Source organism: Macrobrachium rosenbergii, chromosome 1 (assembly GCF_040412425.1).
Source record: "Macrobrachium rosenbergii isolate ZJJX-2024 chromosome 1, ASM4041242v1, whole genome shotgun sequence".
In the NCBI taxonomy this organism is placed as follows: domain Eukaryota; kingdom Metazoa; phylum Arthropoda; class Malacostraca; order Decapoda; family Palaemonidae; genus Macrobrachium; species Macrobrachium rosenbergii.
Window position 1 is genome coordinate 24,510,962 of NC_089741.1, and position 18,696 is coordinate 24,529,657.

The window sequence follows — 18,696 nt, forward strand, 5'->3', positions numbered from 1 at the left end:
AGAGAGAGAGAGAGAGAGAGAATTTATTGACTCTTACGTATCCTTTTGTCCAACAGGGTAATCAACAAGAATGCCCCTCCTGATTCATAGGCTACTCGCAGACTGGTTTGGATCATCTCTTGCATAACTTTTTCAGCTATCATTTACTTTTTTCTTATTTAGTTGAGTATCTCATGATTCCTTCCTACCATAGCCTTCATTTTTATAGAAATTATACAGCACAGCAGCCTTATATTTACTCATCACAGTAATATAATTTGTTATCCCTTTCTGCAAATATATTTTCAATGTAATTCATTGAGAGAAGTTCGATAGTTATGTGTAAAGTTGAGACAGCCCTCTGATTGTACTGTGTGCCATCGGCTACCCACAAATTTTACTTTTATTCCCTGTGACATAAGTGGCATTGCATATACTATGGCTTCGACGCAAGTACACATGTATGTGTATATGAACATGCTTATAAGTGTACATTTCACCATATGCACATACATTATACAGTATATCGTGGGGTCGGAGCTACTATGTTAATTAAAAGCTACTGTTATTTCCAATAGACACGGGTAGAAAACTATCTGCAAGGAGAAATTGACGTGTAGGCCCATGCCTGTCATTGTCTCAAAATATAAGAATTTGATGTGTAATCCTGTGCCCTGTCATTGCCTCAAAATATAAGAAATTGACGTGTAGGCTTATGGCCTATTATTGCCTAAAAATATAGGAGTTTGATATGTAGGCGTATTCTCACAATGATATTAACATTTGGCATACAGGATTGCTTATGTAGGCCAACACCAATTTAAAGAAAAAGAAGCAAGCTGCTTGTGTATTTAGGCTGCGCATGATCAAAGGTAAAAAAAAAAGATGAACGGACAGAATGATCCAAGATCTTCATAATGATATTATATAACCTAATATATCTTTTATCGGAGATGTCAATTGCAGACTTCATAACTCCGGGAACTCAAATCTGTGGTGTCACCATTCATGCACGGAGCTCAACATTGTCGAACGGAGTCAAATCCGTACTGGTAATCATTTGGACTGTTAATTAGTTTGATGTCATTACCCTTTCGAGAGCTAGCCAATCAATGGCTTGCAGAGGGCGGGGCTTGGCTGCGAAGAGCTGTGGATTTTGCTATACTTGGCAACGTTACGTTGAGTCTAAGATTTTGGAAGATACAATAAGAATCATATCGCCTCAGATTTGGGCATGACTGTTTTAATAAGCCTGTTTCAATGAACTGTTTAAATAAGGTTGGAGTTGGAATCATTCCATGAGCTTTCGCCCACGAAAAATCACTTTGGTTATTTAAAATTTTTTTTTTTTTTAAATTCTGTATGGACCTAAAATTGAAGTTTGAAAACCTAATGAAACCACACCTGGATCGCCAATTGTATTTCCTATTGTTATCAACCGCTGATTATATATTTTCTATGAAACAGGTGTATCCTAAATAGAGCGGATTTAGTAAACTTTGGAAAGTGATGTTTAAAGTGTCAATGAAATTCGTTATGGGCAATGCAGTACCAGACACCGGGCAATACGAGTTTACCAATAAGCATTGCCAACCTTTGCGCTGACCCGGCCACGAAATCACCTACTGGTCGATTGCATGCAGTGTGATTTATAAATAAATAAATACACACACACACACACACACACACACACACACACACACATATATATATATATATATATATATATATATATATATATATATATGTGTGTGTGTGTGTATTGAATTGTAAATAGCCAACTTGATAATAGTATTTACGTGCGGTTGGCAATCCAATTTGGTTGTGTGACTGCATATTGAACTCAATCCCACCTACAGATTCAGCTATTTATGTAACCAACATCGGCAATCCAATTTGGTTGTGTGACTGCATATTGAGCTCGATCCTACCTACAGCTTCAGCTATTTATGTAACCAACATCTTGGTATGTGACAGATTCCACTGAAATCAGTGCTATTTGAATTTTAAAGCTGCTTTTGCCTGCGCCTGCCAGGTCACCGCCAGCGTGGACGCAGCCATGTAATTTCGACATAACGCTCATTGTAAGCCTGAAAAACTTTTGAGCAGATTAAGTACAAGGCAGGTCCTACGCTACGTATCTTTGACAGCTCACCATGTTTATCTGTGGACTGCTATTGAATGCTGTTGAAGCTGAAATACCACACTACGTTTCGAAACTGTGCTGTCCTTTTGAATTATTGAATGAGCGTATTATGTAGTCAATGTCCCGAGCGTAAATCATTTTCATGTGACAAGGAGTAATGGATCGAAACCAAATATTGTGGGACATTCATTCATGTAGACCTATCCGGATGGGGCTAAGTTAAAAGAGTAAGTAGTTGTGATGGAAAATATAGGAAGAGAGAAGTAAACTGAATAAAGTTGACGTTTGAGAACAGAACGGCAGAATGCACCAAAATGACGCAAAAATTCATAAACAAAATATGGCATCACAAAGCGATGAAGTCATCCAAAGATTAACGATATGTTTTGCTCGCAAACCTTGCCTGAGGTTACTCAACCCGCAAGTTTACGTGGATGCAATAAAATTATGCGCATCTTGAGTCTTGTAATATAAAATGTTACACTTATACTTTTAATGAAAGAAGAGCATAGCAAAGGGGATAAAGGGAAGAATGATTTTAAATGACCACATAAATTCAAAAGATTGAAACTAAAAGTATTCATGCCATATTTTACTAAATCTTCGGAGATTATGTTGTAATACCAAGAGTCTCATAACAACTAGAAATCAAAGTACAGTGTTTACAAAACTAATCCTAGTAGCCTTTAACATCTGATTTTTCGTGTTTTTTTTTTAATGGTTTGTTTTTGTTTTTATTTTAGCCATTATGGTTTGGAGTCTATCAAGTTTTTTTAGTACCAACAGGTTTCGCTGACGGTTTTTGCTCTCTGCATTAGACTGACTTTTTGGATGAGGTTGCTAGTCCCATGCAGACATGCACACAAACAAACACGTGTGTTTACAAACGTGTTTACGAACTCGGATGGTTGGGTCAAGTCTAATAGTTACACCAGAATTTTTCCTTTTAACACTGACATCATTTGACCTTTGGTTAAGAACCTTTTGTAAAATATAATATAGAGCAACCCCCCCCCCCACCACAACGCCTCTCTCTCTTGAACTACTACTGTGGGATAAGATGTACGACTTTAATTTCGGACACTTTTTGGCTGTCTTTAGCCTTGAACGACTTCCTTTCTTTTGTCTTCCGTAGTCTTACGTTCTATGTCTCTGTTGTGTTTGGGAGTTCTGCCTTCATTCACGAAGAAAGTGGGGGCAGAAAGTGAAGAGAGGAAGTTTTGGTTTAAAGAAAATAATTTAGTCTTATTCCTTTCTTTATTAATTGTTCATGCGTTTTAACAAAGCCAACATAACAGCTCAACAGAAAAATAAACAATTGTACGTCTAAAAAGAGAAAAAAAACAACAAAAAATGATAAAAGAGTTCAAAAAATAGTTCATGGACTTATCTCGTCTAAAGAAGGCATACTGAAACTTGCAACAAACCATAGAGATCTGGATTGCAACATTTTAGAAGCATTGTTCACATCTTTGAACTGTATCCCACATAGGCCTACAGCACAAAGACACTGAATTCACTCTATAGTGACTTCATACACATTAACAATTTACACAAACTGCAGAACGCTATAGTTTATTTATCAAAATATTGATTTTTGTATCAACAAGTCATCAGCATTTTTCACTGAGATATCATAAAAAGTCATAATAATGCCCTAATAAAAAGTAGAAAAGCAACAAGATTAAAAATGAAATTTAAAAAATCATAATAAATAAGAATAACAGAAGGGGAATTAAACTGCAACAGTGTACATTAGAAGAAGGAGATTATGTTGAATTTCTCAATATATATATATATATATATATATATATATATAAAATATATATATATATATATATATATATATTTATGTATATGTATGTATTTATGTATATATATATATACTGTATATATATACATATATGTATATATATATATATATATATATATATATATATATATATATATATATATATATATATATATATATATATATATATATATATTACATACAAATGCGTCACCTCATCACCAGTATTTGAAACCGGCTAAAGATTATAGAGTAGGTCTATTGGTGTTATATAATGCCCACGATGGTTCCTGAGCCACTGAGCGACGTAGTCACTGAGCCATCGAACAGCAGACCCTCCTTCAGGAGACAACGTACCTCCTTGTTGAAGTCCTTATTCACTACACGAGGTGTTATCCTTGTCCTGAAAGTAAGGAAGTTATTACATACTGCTTTTAATAAATAAAAACGTGGTTAAGAAAACCAGAAATACATAAACAGTCAAAGAAATTGTAAGTTCATTTAGATCATATATTAAAAAACTGGGGATAGAATGATGTATATATACTCGTATACACGCATGTATATATATATATATATATATATATATATATATATATATATATATATATATATATATATAGAGAGAGAGAGAGAGAGAGAGAGAGAGAGAGAGAGAGAGATAAAGCAAGCGAGAAAACAAACTGAATTAGCGAATAAATAAACAAGTAAGTATGGAAATCGACTTGAATTGGCAGTTTTTAAAACTGGCGTTATACCAGCACTCGCTCTAGACTCTAGACTCACTCGGAAGCTGCTCGTATCCCCTAGCGCCAAACTGGTGTGTGCCGTAGCGGGTGGCTCCCCTGCGTCTCTGCCCGGGGCGCCTTCTGCGCTCCCGGTTGACAAGTCCGTCGACTGAGGCTAGTCCTAGCATCACTACGAGGAGCACCACCCACAACTGAGGGTGGATAGCAAATGGAGCAGGTCAGTTTATGTAGGACTGTATATGTATTTTGTAGGAATAAGCTACAAATTGCAAGCATAAAGAATCAAGGAGAAAAAACTGTTACTAAACTTACTATTTTGAAGTTCATCTTGAAATGTTCAAAGTTTGGATGGTCTTATTCTGGAAAGAAGAGAAAACAAATAAATAATCGTTTTTTTTTTAGGTTGATTATTAAAACTCGTACAGAGATTCCGTAGTTCTTTGTCATGTTTACATAAAAGGTATTAAGACTCGAAGAGGCTACGCTTATGCTTAGAGCCAGTACTTTTTTGGCATAAATGGAGCATCTTGTTACCATATTTTGCACCAAGTAGCTAAAATTGGTGCCAAAATGCAATATATATATATATATATATATATATATATATATATATATATATATATATATATATATATTTTATATATATATGTATAAGTATACACAGCCTTGTCCCATATGAACAGTTGGTTCACGAAATTACTCTCCCTCTGGTTTTCAGGAAGCATTTTGGAATGAGACTGTTAGCGTCACACGCCAATTGTGGTCGAATATAAGCGCCTTCAGTCTAGCTAACAACATGGTCTACAGTACTTGTCGCAACATTTCTCGACTGGATTTTAAGTGGTCCGAGAAAGCGTGCTGTTGGGTGTTTGCCTTGAGACCCGAATGACGAAAAAATGCAAGAGTTTCTCGCGAGTTAGATAGCGTCATGGTACGACGGCAAGGGATTGTTTGCAGCTTATTGAGTTTTCGTTTTAAAACGAACGACGATGAGAGAAACTGGGATTCCCCTGACAGCTTCTCCATCCTAGTTTTGTGTTCTTGAGAATGGAAGAGATACAGATAGTGGTAAACTATACTGAAAAAAAAAATGAAGATCATATTGGCTTTCGCACCATAGATGACTGGTTTCCCAAGTACAGCACGAGCAATCGATGTATATGTATCGATGTATATGTAACCACTTCAGGTTTTCAAACACTCTTTAACTGAAGAAGGAAAACCAGAGTATCGCAAAGTTAAAAGATGCTGGACAGCAAGGTGAGTAGAGACAAGATGGCATGAATGAAAAATGCACTTCACAAACAAAAACACAAGATTTCTGCAAATGTAGAACTGCTCTGAGGCACAGAGCTCCTTACGTCGGCAGATCCACCGGTGAAGACGCCCAGGCTATGCAAATGTATCGGCGATCTTTCATTATATATATACCGCACGGAAGGTTACCCCACCCAAAGGGGCTGACTGACCCCACCCATCGGTGAAACATCGGTTGCCAACGTTGTCTGCGCAAGACGGAGAAACTTCGCACTGCGCTTCCTAGCGGAAAGAAACATCAGGTAGTTCTGCTGCATTTGTATTTGTCCTGTCTCGATGTTGGGAGATTCGATGATAGCTTAAAAGTGTCTGGTTTTTACTAAAAGTTACGAAAGCGTGTGTCAAATCTTCTCTTATCTGTTGATGAATAAATAAAGATTAATCTCATATTAATATTTTCAGATAAATAACAGTAACTTAGCGTTAAAATTCCAAGGAGCAAATTCAGTTTTAGAACTGAAATAACTTTACAGTATTGCCGATTTACAGGGATAAGTTTTGATCTCTGTTGGTTTGTCAGAGTTCAAAGGTCCACACCAGGGCTGTCGTACTCTTCAATACTACCACTCACATCTCACGTCTCAAACTCAGGACTGGGTAAAACTGGGGACCTTGAACTGCAGAATCAGTCCAGCGTCCGGGGACGGGTGTTGGGTAGGTCGTAAATTTGGAAGGTAGATAAACCCCGCTTAGGAGACTGGAGAGGAACATTTGAACAAGTATTGTTACTTAGTATAAATGGGTGCATTCTGCGCGTGCGCGCACACGCATACACACACAAACATATATATGTGTGTGTATATATATATATATATATACATATATATATATATATATATACATATATATCTATCATGAGTGTGCGCGCGCACATGCGCACACAAAAACGAACTCCGCCACACTTCAGAACACGAGTATCTGTTTAACTCACTTGAACAAACCCCTTTATTTTGAAGAACGTTGACCCGAAAAAATACCAACCTTACTCTATTCGCTCAAGTCAACGTATTTTATTTTTTTTCTCGCGGTCGCTGGCATGGGTGTGGGTGGATAAGAAAAGGAAAAAAAAAAGAAGGGGGAAAAAAACCTGACATAAGAGATTAAGAATCCGCCTCCCGTCGACCCTGAAGGCAGTGAACACACACGCCCACGCTCTTCGCGGTCTCAGTCTAACTACAGTAGGAGGAGGCTGTACAACAACAATATAGATTCTTTTCAAGGTTCTGTTTTGTTTCTGTGGCGCAAATGAATCACACACACAAACGGATATATTCACAGATATTATACATATATATATATATATATATATATATATATATATATATATATATATATATATATATATATATATATATATATATGTGTGTGTGTTTAAATATATACGTATATATATTTTATATATTATATAATGTATATATATTTATATATAAATATATATATGTATATATATATACATATATATATGTAATATCATGTTATATATTCTGGGATGAGGTTGCTGTCCTCACGTCCTCCTCTCTGCCATCTAACTATTACCGTCGAGTAGCTACTAGATGAATAATTCAGTCACTTTAAGTATAGTGAGTGCCACGGGAACATGCCTGAATCGCTCTTTCTCCCATTGAGATCGAGCCTGAACTCGCTCACTAGAGAGGCGAGTTTCTTAACCACTGGACTACAAAGAGTCATGTGTGAAACAGCATAGGGTATTTTGATGCGTAAATTCGAGAGAAATCAAATTATTCGAGAACTTAGTCTGAAAGGAATTCGCTCACGAGAAATGTTTTGGAAAATCGTAGCCGAAGCAGATCATTCATATATTTATTTTGTAATGTCTGTGTTTCTTTATTCATTTACTTATCTATTTCATTATACTAGTAGCAAAATCACAGCTGTAATTGTTTGTTAGTTCATCGCTTTTCGTATGCTTTGACTGATAACCGAAGTGAACTACCTTGGAAACGCTAATTACCTTTGATCTTCCATTGTTTGTATTATACAGCATTCTTTGCAAGGCTTTAGGTAACGTTGAAGTGTCAGTTTCGAAAAATACCCGATGGGTCTTTGAATTACCCTTCTTCAGGAGATCCCATTTCGTTCATCCCGTCGCCACGTTCAGACCCATCCCAGTAAAGATCAAACTTAGGCTTACATTTTTTTTTATCAACTGGTTCCCACCCATTAAAAGCCACTCCATCACTGTTTCAATGCCGTGGCTGGAAAGAGATGACCTTGGACTTTTTTTGTGAAGACGACCTCGAACTTTATTCATAGAGTACTTGATTAAGCTCAGGATTCACGTAAGCCCCCCGCTTAACAGGTCCGCTGGCATGTGGTTAGCGCCGTGGCATGCCACTCAGATGTCTCGGCCTCGTGTCTCCCCAAGGGGGATGAAATGAAAAATCACTGGCCCTGTATCATAATCAGTTACTGCTGCAGTGTGGGGTCTGCTTTGGGATGCTGAAACCAACATCCTTTGGAAGCTTGGATTTCAAGTCAGTGGCCCCTTTGGAGTGCTCGTTCCGTGTGAATAGGTTTCATCTTCTGAAATAATAATAGTAAGTTGAATACGCTTCATAAATTCTTGTATCGATGAGATCATTTATTTTGAGAAACTAAGATTTGGATCTTAATCAGAGCTTCTACTTAGCTCATCTTCAGTGGAAATTTGGCTAGAAAATGTGACAACGCAGGCAGCTGAAATTTTGATACGTTACAGAGTCTCAAAAACTGAGACACTTTGATTAGAAAACTCAAAAACTTGAAACAAATATGGGGGTTACGCCAGTTCGCCAAAACAGGGGCGAATTAACAGATTGAAGGAACGTTCAGCTGCAGCTACAAGGACACACACACACATGTATGCGTCAGTAGTTTTTGTTTGTGTTTTTTCTTGTTCTGCTTACCTTGGTGCGACCGTGTCTTGAAATTGACGTGAACGAGGCTTCTTCAGCCTAACTACAGTAACGCACGGGAAATATATGTATGTATGTATATATATTTGCATATAACATACATACATATACATATGTATAAATATATATATATATATATATATAAAATATAAGTATAGCTATATTTATGGATATATATATACACACACACACACACATATATATATATATATATATATATATATATATATATATATATATATATATATATATATTTATTTATTTATTTATTTATTGATTGCAAAGCCCAGTTGAACACACGACCCCATACCCTATCTAGCGTATGCCCGAAGACAGCAAGAATAGAAAAGTGGAAGGGAAAAGTGGGCTTAACATAAAGGAAGCAGCTTACATCTAGAAAGACTTCAAACCCTGGAAAACGGAAGCAGAAAGAGAATTCCCAAGTCTGGCAGTGGAGGGAGGAAAGTAACCAGTAGATTCTGGAGTTACCATTATTATGAGCCTAGGAGGGCAAATATTAATTTTGAATTTTTGTACCAGAAGTAGATAAATTTCTCTCTCTCTCAAATATCTGGTGAGTGGAAAAAAAATAATTCGCTATCGCTGTCAGTTATTCAGAAGCCGAAAACTCCAAATGAATTAAGATGACTTTAGATAATTGTCATTTTCCTTCTAGAGGCAATGTAATTGAAGCCTTTCAGTGCTCTCAAATCACAGCTATCTCATACAGAGATGAGATACTCTTATCATCACACCGCTGGACCGTTGAACAGCCTCCCCTCAGAGGATGTCGTGCAATTGGAACTTCTTCTTCTTCAGAAGTTCTAGCGAAAATGCAATGCATTACTACCCTATTACTATTCTTCTTGCATTTTAATACTTTTTTTTTAATCTATTTATCTGTTTATTATTTTTTTTCTTTTTTGGTAAGTGGGGTCTCTTCTTCTTTCTGTATTTCACTTTACTTCCTCTTAATTCTTCCTCAAGAACGCCATATTCTTTGGAAACTTGAATTTCAAGTCAGCGGCCCCTGTGGGGGACTTGTTCCATATGAATAAGTTTCATTTACTGAATAATGATAATAATAATAATAAAAATAATAATAATAATAATATCAACTCAAAGCAATATTCGAGCCCATTGCTAAGAAGAAAGTTGAAAAGGACAAGCAATATAGTCCCACCAAAGACCTTTGAACGATCCTCCGTATAAAAGCTCGTGTTTCCCTTCCTGCTCTTTGACTGCTGAGTTGCTCGCATGTCTGCGCATGCTTGCGCGTATTCGGGCTCGCTTGTGAGTGATTTTGAGGTCTTGTCCAAAAAAAGAAGTTTTTTGTTTTGTTTTTCGGATAAATGAATACCGTTCGTGTGGTAGTACCTGGCATCTCTGTGCATTACGTATTCGAGGCTACTCGGTGCGTTAAAGTTTTTTTTTCCCCCTTTTTTTTTTGCCCGTTCAGTTGCCTACACTAGAATTATTTGCCCGTCATGTTTAAAAACTATTATCGCACGCTTTACACACACTCACACATGTTTTATACACACACACACATTTACACACACACACACACATATATATATATATATATATATATATATATATATATATATATATATATTTTGCATATATCTATCTATCTATCTATATATATATATATATATATATATATATATATATATATATATATATATATATATATATATATATAGTATATATGGCTGTGTGTGTGTGTAAGGGCCTACTCGGATGAGAACTGTGAGAAGAGATGTTGAAAATTAGTGGAGATTCGTGGAAAACAAAGCACAGGAAATACATAGGTGGCTGAATATCACTGAAGCTCTTTTTGTCCGACGAAGTTGGCGGTGATGGCGATGAATGAAAGTAAAGAAAATAATTAGGCGGCTCTAGGGAATAATTTCAAATCTATGGCCCATTGCATCCAGATGGCAGAATTCTTGCCATTAATCTGAATTTGAATGTCATTGAAGATTTAATGAAACAATTCTATCTGGGAGATTTCTGCCACGAAACGTATATGAGGATATTTGTATTCCTTTGAATTTCAGAACTTTCAAGAAAATCAGGAAAAGTAACATTAAAAAATAAACTTAAATCGTAGGAAGTATACGATTTAATAGTCTCTTGAAGTACAGAACGGTTGAAAAGGTAATTCTATATTGCAGGTGATAAAGCAACTTACCACGGTTGTAAGTGAGGACGATAACTGTTCTTCGCATAACAGAGGTTATAAAAAGAAAGAAATGAAACTGTATTTCAGGTAATAAATTCTTCTGTTATTTTCCTAGTGGACTGCAGGCCTTCGCAGGCTCCGTGGTCGCACAGATTCTGGCCTGGACAAGGTTAAGAAGTCTGCGTTGATGATTGCCGCTTCGTAGATGCACGGAAGAGGTGAAGAAACAAATACCTCGAAGAGAATAATAAAGGAAAATAAAAGAGACAAAACACGAAACAGAAAAGTAAATAAAACGGGCGGGGAGGGGGTGGGGGCGGGTGCCAAAATTTCACTTCACATGACATGATAAATATGAAAAGGAATGAGAGTCAGAGGATTAAAAAAAAACTTTATAGTGACATTTGTTTCGCTGGTGAGTTGGTTGACCTCGTGACAAGACGAAACTAAGGTCATACGCAAGAAAAGGTAATAATTTCCATATATGTGAAGTGTGATACATGAGCATCGTATTATATATATAAATATATATACATATATATATATATATATATATATATATATATATATCATATGTATATATATATATATATATATATATATATATATATATATATATATATATATATATATATATATATATATATATTCCCCTTAGTAAGTAGGCCCGCCTGAACGTGTTGGGATATAAGAGCAACTTGATAATGAGAGATGTGCTTATTAGGTTAGTGGGCAACTTAGTAACAGGAACACACTAGCGACCTCAGATTTAATGTGGAGAAAACGGTATTTGCTCGCTCTACCAGCCAGGAAGAGTTTTTTTTCACTTAGGTTTACAACCATTACACGCATGCGTATAGGAGTATTACATAAGCAAATACGCATATAGCATCTGTTCATCCATTTCTGGAATCACAACTGATCACGTCCTTGTGATTAATGAAAATTGCAACCTGTTTTTTAACGGTATTCATAATAAAATAACGAAAACACGATTGATGAACTGGCTGATGCAGATGACGACGGAAAATGATGCTTTTATCGTCTTGCTTTTTTTTCAAGGCTTGAGCTACACGTCTTCTCTAACCCTCTGCCCAAATTTGGAGGGTATTTAATTAACTCGGAGTAGGCTACCTGCAAGACAGACCTGGAAGGTCGGTAAAGTTTTTTTTTTTTTAGGAGTTTTTCTGCATGATTAAGCTTAAACTGTCGAGAACAATCGATGGAATTCGAATTCACAAAGTTTATCTAGGCAACGGGCCACAGCAGAAGTTTTCATTCAGATAAGTGGAATGTGTCAAGTGTGAAAAAGAGAAAGACAAAGAATTACTTGAAAGCAAATGAAATTTTTTTTTTTTTTTATAGAATTAGTGAAATATTCTGCAGTAATCGAATTTCAAGTCCAACAAAAGATTGTAAACTTTGCTCTGATTAGTGACGGAGACGAGTTAGGAGATATAAGTACAACTTTTTTTTTTTTTTAATAGGTAAACTGGAACTAGAATATAGAATTTAGGCCAAATGCCAAGCACTGAGACGTGAGAGGTCATCAAGCGCTATAAAGGAAATGGACAGTAAGAAGGTTTAAAAGGTGTAACAGGACCTCACAGTTGCACTGTGAAGCAATTGTTAGAGAGGGTGGAAAGTCAGATGGAAGCAAGAGAATATGAACGGAGGTAAAGATAATGGAACGAAAAGGGTTGCAGCCAGGGGCCTAAAGAAGGGACGCTGCAAAGAACCTTAAGTAATGCATACAGTGCACCGCATGAGGTGCACTGACGGCACTATCCTCCTACGGGGACGTGCACGAGTGCAACAGAAGCTCGACCATGCACGACTTCTATCTCGGTGCCGACAGTCTCTCCCCGTAGGGGGGGGGGGTGGCGGTTAGTGTACCTCACGGGGTGCACTGCAGGCATTACTAAAGGTTCTTCGCATTGTCCCTTTGGCTGCAACCCCTTTCATTCCTGTTACTGTACCTCCATTCATATTCTCTTTCTTCCATCTTGCTATCGGATGTTTTCCTCCTGTTACACCTTTCAAACTTACCTACTCTCAATTTCCTTTCCAGCGCTGAGTGACCTCTTAGGTCCCAGTGCCTGGCCTTTGGACTAAACTCTATATTCCATTCCATTTCATTCCGACAGTGTCTGCTACTCTCAGCAGACCGTTGATGGTTGGGCAATTTGCTAAAAGTCAGAGAACGTTCCCTCGTGGTAACACCTGAAGAGAATAACATTCACGCAGCAAAGGCTCGTGAATGTGAATAACATAAAAAAAAAAAAAAAGTAAAAAAATGCGCCGATGTTTCTTCGGCGCAATCGAGTTTTCTGTACAGCCGCTATAGCGTATAATCAAGGCCACCGAAAATGGATCTATCTTTCGGTGGTCTCGGTAAAAAGCTGTATGAGCCGCGGCCCGTGAAACTTTAACCGAGGCCCGGTGGTGGCCTGTCCTATATCGTTGCCAGAAGAACGATTATAGCTAAATTTAACCTTAAATAAAATAAAAACTACTGAGGCTAGAGGGCTGCAATTTAGCATGTTTGATGATTGGAGGATGGATGGCCAACAGACCAATTTGCAGCCCTCTAGCCTCAGTAGTTTTTAAGATCTGAGGGCGGACAGGAAAGGTGCGAACAGAAAATGTGTGGACAGAAAGTGTGCGGACAGGAAAAGTGTGGACATAAAATGTGTGGACAGAAAAACTGCAGACAGAAAATGTATGGACAGAAAAAGTGCGGATAAGTGTGGAGAGAAAATGTGGGGACAGAAAATGTGTGGACAGAAAATGTGCAGACAGAAAATGTGTGGACAGAAAAAGTGCAAACAGAAATGTGTGGACAGAAAATGTGGGAACAGAAAAAGTGCGAACAGAAAATGTGTGGACAGAAAATGTGGGGACAGAAAAAGTGTGAACAGAAAATGTGTGGACAGAAAATGTGTGGACAGAAAAAGTGCGAACAGAAAATGTGTGGACAGAAAATGTGTGGACAGAAAAAGTGCGGACAGAAAATGTGTGGACAGAAAATGTGTGGACAGAAAAAGTGCGAACAGAAAATGTGAGGATAGAAAATGTGTGGACAGAAAATGTGTGGACAGAAAAGTGCAAACAGAAAATGTGCGGACAGAAAATGTGTGGACAGAAAATGTGTGGACAGAAAAGTGCGAACAGAAAATGTGCGGACAGAAAATGTGTGGACAGAAAAAGTGCGGACAGAAAATGTGTGGACAGAAAATGTGTGGACAGAAAATGTGTGGACAGAAAAGTGCAAACAGAAAATGTGTGGACAGAAAATGTGTGGACAGAAAAGTGCAAACAGAAAATGTGCAGACAGAAAATGTGTGGACAGAAAATGTGGGGACAGAAAAGTGCGAACAGAAAATGTGCGGACAGAAAATGTGTGGACAGAAAATGTGTGGACAGAAAAGTGCGAACAGAAAATGTGCGGACAGAAAATGTGTGGACAGAAAATGTGTGGACAGAAAAAGTGCGGACAGAAAATGTGTGGACAGAAAATGTGTGGACAGAAAATGTGCGGATAGAAAATGTGTGGACAGAAAAAGTGCGAACAGAAAATGTGTGGACAGAAAATGTGTGGACAGAAAAAGTGCGAACAGAAAATGTGTGGACAGAAAATGTGGGGACAGAAAATGTGTGGACAGAAAAAGTGCGAACAGAAAATGTGTGGACAGAAAATGTGGGGACAGAAAATGTGTGGACAGAAAATGTGCGGACAGAAAATGTGTGGACAGAAAAAGTGCAAACAGAAAATGTGTGGACAGAAAATGTGGGGACAGAAAAAGTGCGAACAGAAAATGTGTGGACAAAAAAAGTGCGAACAGAAAATGTGTGGACAGAAAAAGTGCGAACAGAAAATGTGTGGACAGAAAATGTGGGACAGAAAATGTGTGGACAGAAAATGTGTGGACAGAAAAAGTGCAAACAGAAAATGTGTGGACAGAAAATGTGGGGACAGAAAAAGTGCGAACAGAAAATGTGTGGACAGAAAAAGTGCGAACAGAAAATGTGTGGACAGAAAATGTGGGGAGAGAAAATGTGTGGACAGAAAATGTGCGGACAGAAAAAGTGCAAACAGAAAATGTGTGGACAGAAAATGTGGGGACAGAAAAAGTGCGAACAGAAAATGTGTGGACAAAAAAAGTGCGAACAGAAAATGTGTGGACAGAAAAAGTGCGAACAGAAAAAGTGCGGACAGAAAAAGTGCGAACAGAAAATGTGGACAGAAAAAGTGCGGACAGAAAATGTATGGACAGGAAAAGTGCGGACAGAATAAAGTGCAGTCGGACAGACAAAGACGGCACAATAGTTTTCTTTTACAGAAAACTAAAAAGATGTTGAGTTCGGTGACATGATTCCCCCCAACCTCTAAGAGAGGTCATCGGTGTTATACAACCCCGCTCTTTCCCCGAATGTCACGTCGACTGCAGCCGATTTTTGAGTCGCTCTGTCGTTGGCGATTTAGGGCAATTAGTCATTCTCGCTGTCATTAATCATCTTTTCATGATGGATTGGAGTTAATTAGTCTGTGTCATGTGATCAGGTGGACTTAATTAGTTTTTTCACTTGCAATTGAAGGTAATTACTCTTCCTATCTGATCAACTTGATGTGATTAGCTGATCTGTAAAACTGATGTAATTGGTCATTTTACAGTATAGGGCGAAATATAAGGTCATTAGTCGTTCTCGGGATTTAAGATAATTAAATCAGGTGATTGTTTCTAGTATCTAAAAGATATAGAAAAGCAATAATGAAAGCTGAATTATGCAAGACACTAATTCCCTAAAGTAAAATGAATATATAGTGTTGTAAAAAGATATTTTCAGAAACAATTATAGAAACATAAACCCCTTTAAAATGAAATTCGTAACGAAGAGGGGGGAAAACCTAGAAACTGATGCAAATAAGGAAGTAACCCCCCCACCCCTCCATCAAAATATGAAGGCTACTGAAGTGTGCCTTGTTGAGATGAAAAAAAAAAAAAAAAAAGATAGTCCGGCGGGAATACGATGAAGAGATGTTGAAAATACAATTATATGTTAGTCAGCGTTTCGAGTCAAACTGCCGAGCAACCGTGCGCGTGCGCACACTCACACAAAGGGTACGTTTGATGAAAGAAACGACCTTCACAGTCCATGAGAAAGAAACAAAGGGTTTCCACTCAGCCTATTTGCATACGTCTGCGTGATACGTTTGCCTGATTTACGTAACGTGTTTGTTATTATACGCTTGGGTAATATGTACCCATGCAGTGGGCGATCCCATATAAGAAGGGCATCAGGTAGCCCTAGGAGAGCTGTTAATCAGCTCAGTGGTCTGGTAAAACTAAGGTATACTTAACAAGGTGGTTTTTTGACCATGAAGGGAAAATTGTTGTCTGCATGTAATAGCAAAGGGACCCCGTGGGTGGAGGGGGGAGGGTTTGTGCCTTTCTCTCCTAATTCCACCTTTAAATCCTTGCACTTCATTTTCAGGATCTTTCTTGCTGTTCAACCACTCCAACTCCCTCTTGAGCCCTAAAGGTCAATAGCGCGCCAGTGCCTGGCTTGACAGCTTAAACTTCATAAATTAGTCATCAGCAAAGGTACAGGAACAGTTGTTTATCTGACTGGGATAAATTCGGGCTGAATTACGTTTGATCAGTAAAAGAACGTTTGGCTGACAAGTGATTTGTTCGAATTATAGTTTACCCTAGATAAAATATTTAGATTCCAACAGACTTCTAAGAGACAGAACAGCATGATTACGCATTACATGCTGGTAAACAAGCACACCCACACATATAAATTACATATGTATAATTATATATATATATATATATATATATATATATATATATATATATATATATATATAATATATAATATATTAAGAGTGTGTGCATATGAGTCTATTCATAAATATTATATTTACAAACACACGTACACACACATATATATATATTGTATATGTGTGTGTATACACTAATATATATATATATATATATATATATATATATATATATATATATATATATATATATATATATGTGTGTGTACGTATGCATGCGTGGGTGTACATGTTTTCCAGCACACAAATGCAATTACAAAGTTCTTTCTCTTTCATCTCAGAAGTCTATTTGAATTTCAATCAATTATGTAAACTACAATTCGAGAACGTCACTTATATACCAACTGCGCTGCTCCTGAACAAACATGATTGAGCCTACTTGGGCAAACAACCGATTCTGTACCTTGCTGTCACTTATAATAGTTTTCCTCTTATAGTCAAATAACTTTCTTGTATATATATACAGTACGTATGTATATGGGTATGTATTTATATGTATATATATATATATATATACACAAATGTATATATATGTATGTATTTATATGTATATAATATATATATATATATATATATATATATATATATATATATATATATATATATATATATTTATATATGTATATATATATTTATTCATATATATGTATATATAATTTCTTTTCACTTACACAGTCGTGTATTTTTATATTCACAAATATTAAGCCACATATTTCGTTTAATACCACTCCACTGCACTTTGAGAATAGCTTACACCTAGAGGGAATTATAATTGGTAGGTGCTTCTGCCCCTGCCAGATGCACTATGGCATAATATTTGTGAATATAAAAAGGGCACGGGCATATAAGTGACAAAAATTCATACACACAGACACATTATATATATATATATATATATATATATATATATATATATATATATATATATATATATACATATATATATATATATATATATATATATATATATATATATATATATATATATATATATATATATATATATATATATATATATATATATATATATATATATATATATATATATATATATGCTTACAATGAGCGTCAATACAGAAACAAGAACAGAAGCCTCAAACACACACACACCATTCTGGCTATAAAGCAACTGGATATATATTACCTCACCCAAAATATACAAGTCTTAAAGGCACATTACTCCCGCACGTAATTTGAGAAACAACAACACGGGACCAAAGTGAAACATGCAGAAGACTCCAGTTCCTTTACGTCACTGATCTCAGCCAAGCAAACTTTGTCTCCAGGCGCTGGAATGGAAGGGTCAACCACCAGTCATCCTTACCTGGATTTTGATGAGTATCCCGCTCAAGTTGCGACTGAAGTCACCCGGGCGGTTGCTCTGTTTATATCAACCGTCACTCTTAGATGCCAGATAGCTTCTTTTTTTATTTTATTTTTTTAAATGCTTGAAGCTAAAACCGGTTAGTGTCTGGATCAAGTGGGAAAGACTCCCACCATTGCTGCGAGCACGATGTTAAAATATTTGTTTTGTCTGTGCATGAATGGCATTTATTCCTTTTGGGTCCATTTTGCCTGATGGGCGTGGAATTTAATCCCCTCTTGAATGAGCTGGTATTTTCAGAAAGGTTTGTTGAAGATTTTTACTTCCCTTTTCAAACTGAAGCCCGGATCCTTTTGATATTTTGTAGTCACTGTCACATTCAACACTTTTTTCACTTCCAATTTGAAAACCTACCTTCTTCTTAAAAGCTAT

The 18,696-nt window shown here is 36.7% G+C and overlaps 1 long non-coding RNA gene across 1 annotated transcript; it reads right to left on the reverse strand.

Annotated features, from left to right (window-relative positions):
- Positions 1-3,363: 3,363 nt before the first annotated feature.
- Positions 3,364-18,354, reverse strand: LOC136842592 (uncharacterized). Its single transcript, XR_010854282.1, has 4 exons — positions 18,265-18,354; positions 4,979-5,025; positions 4,704-4,857; positions 3,364-4,320 (listed from the first exon to the last, which is right to left on the reverse strand). It is a non-coding gene; the product is annotated as an uncharacterized lncRNA (long non-coding RNA).
- Positions 18,355-18,696: the final 342 nt, after the last annotated feature.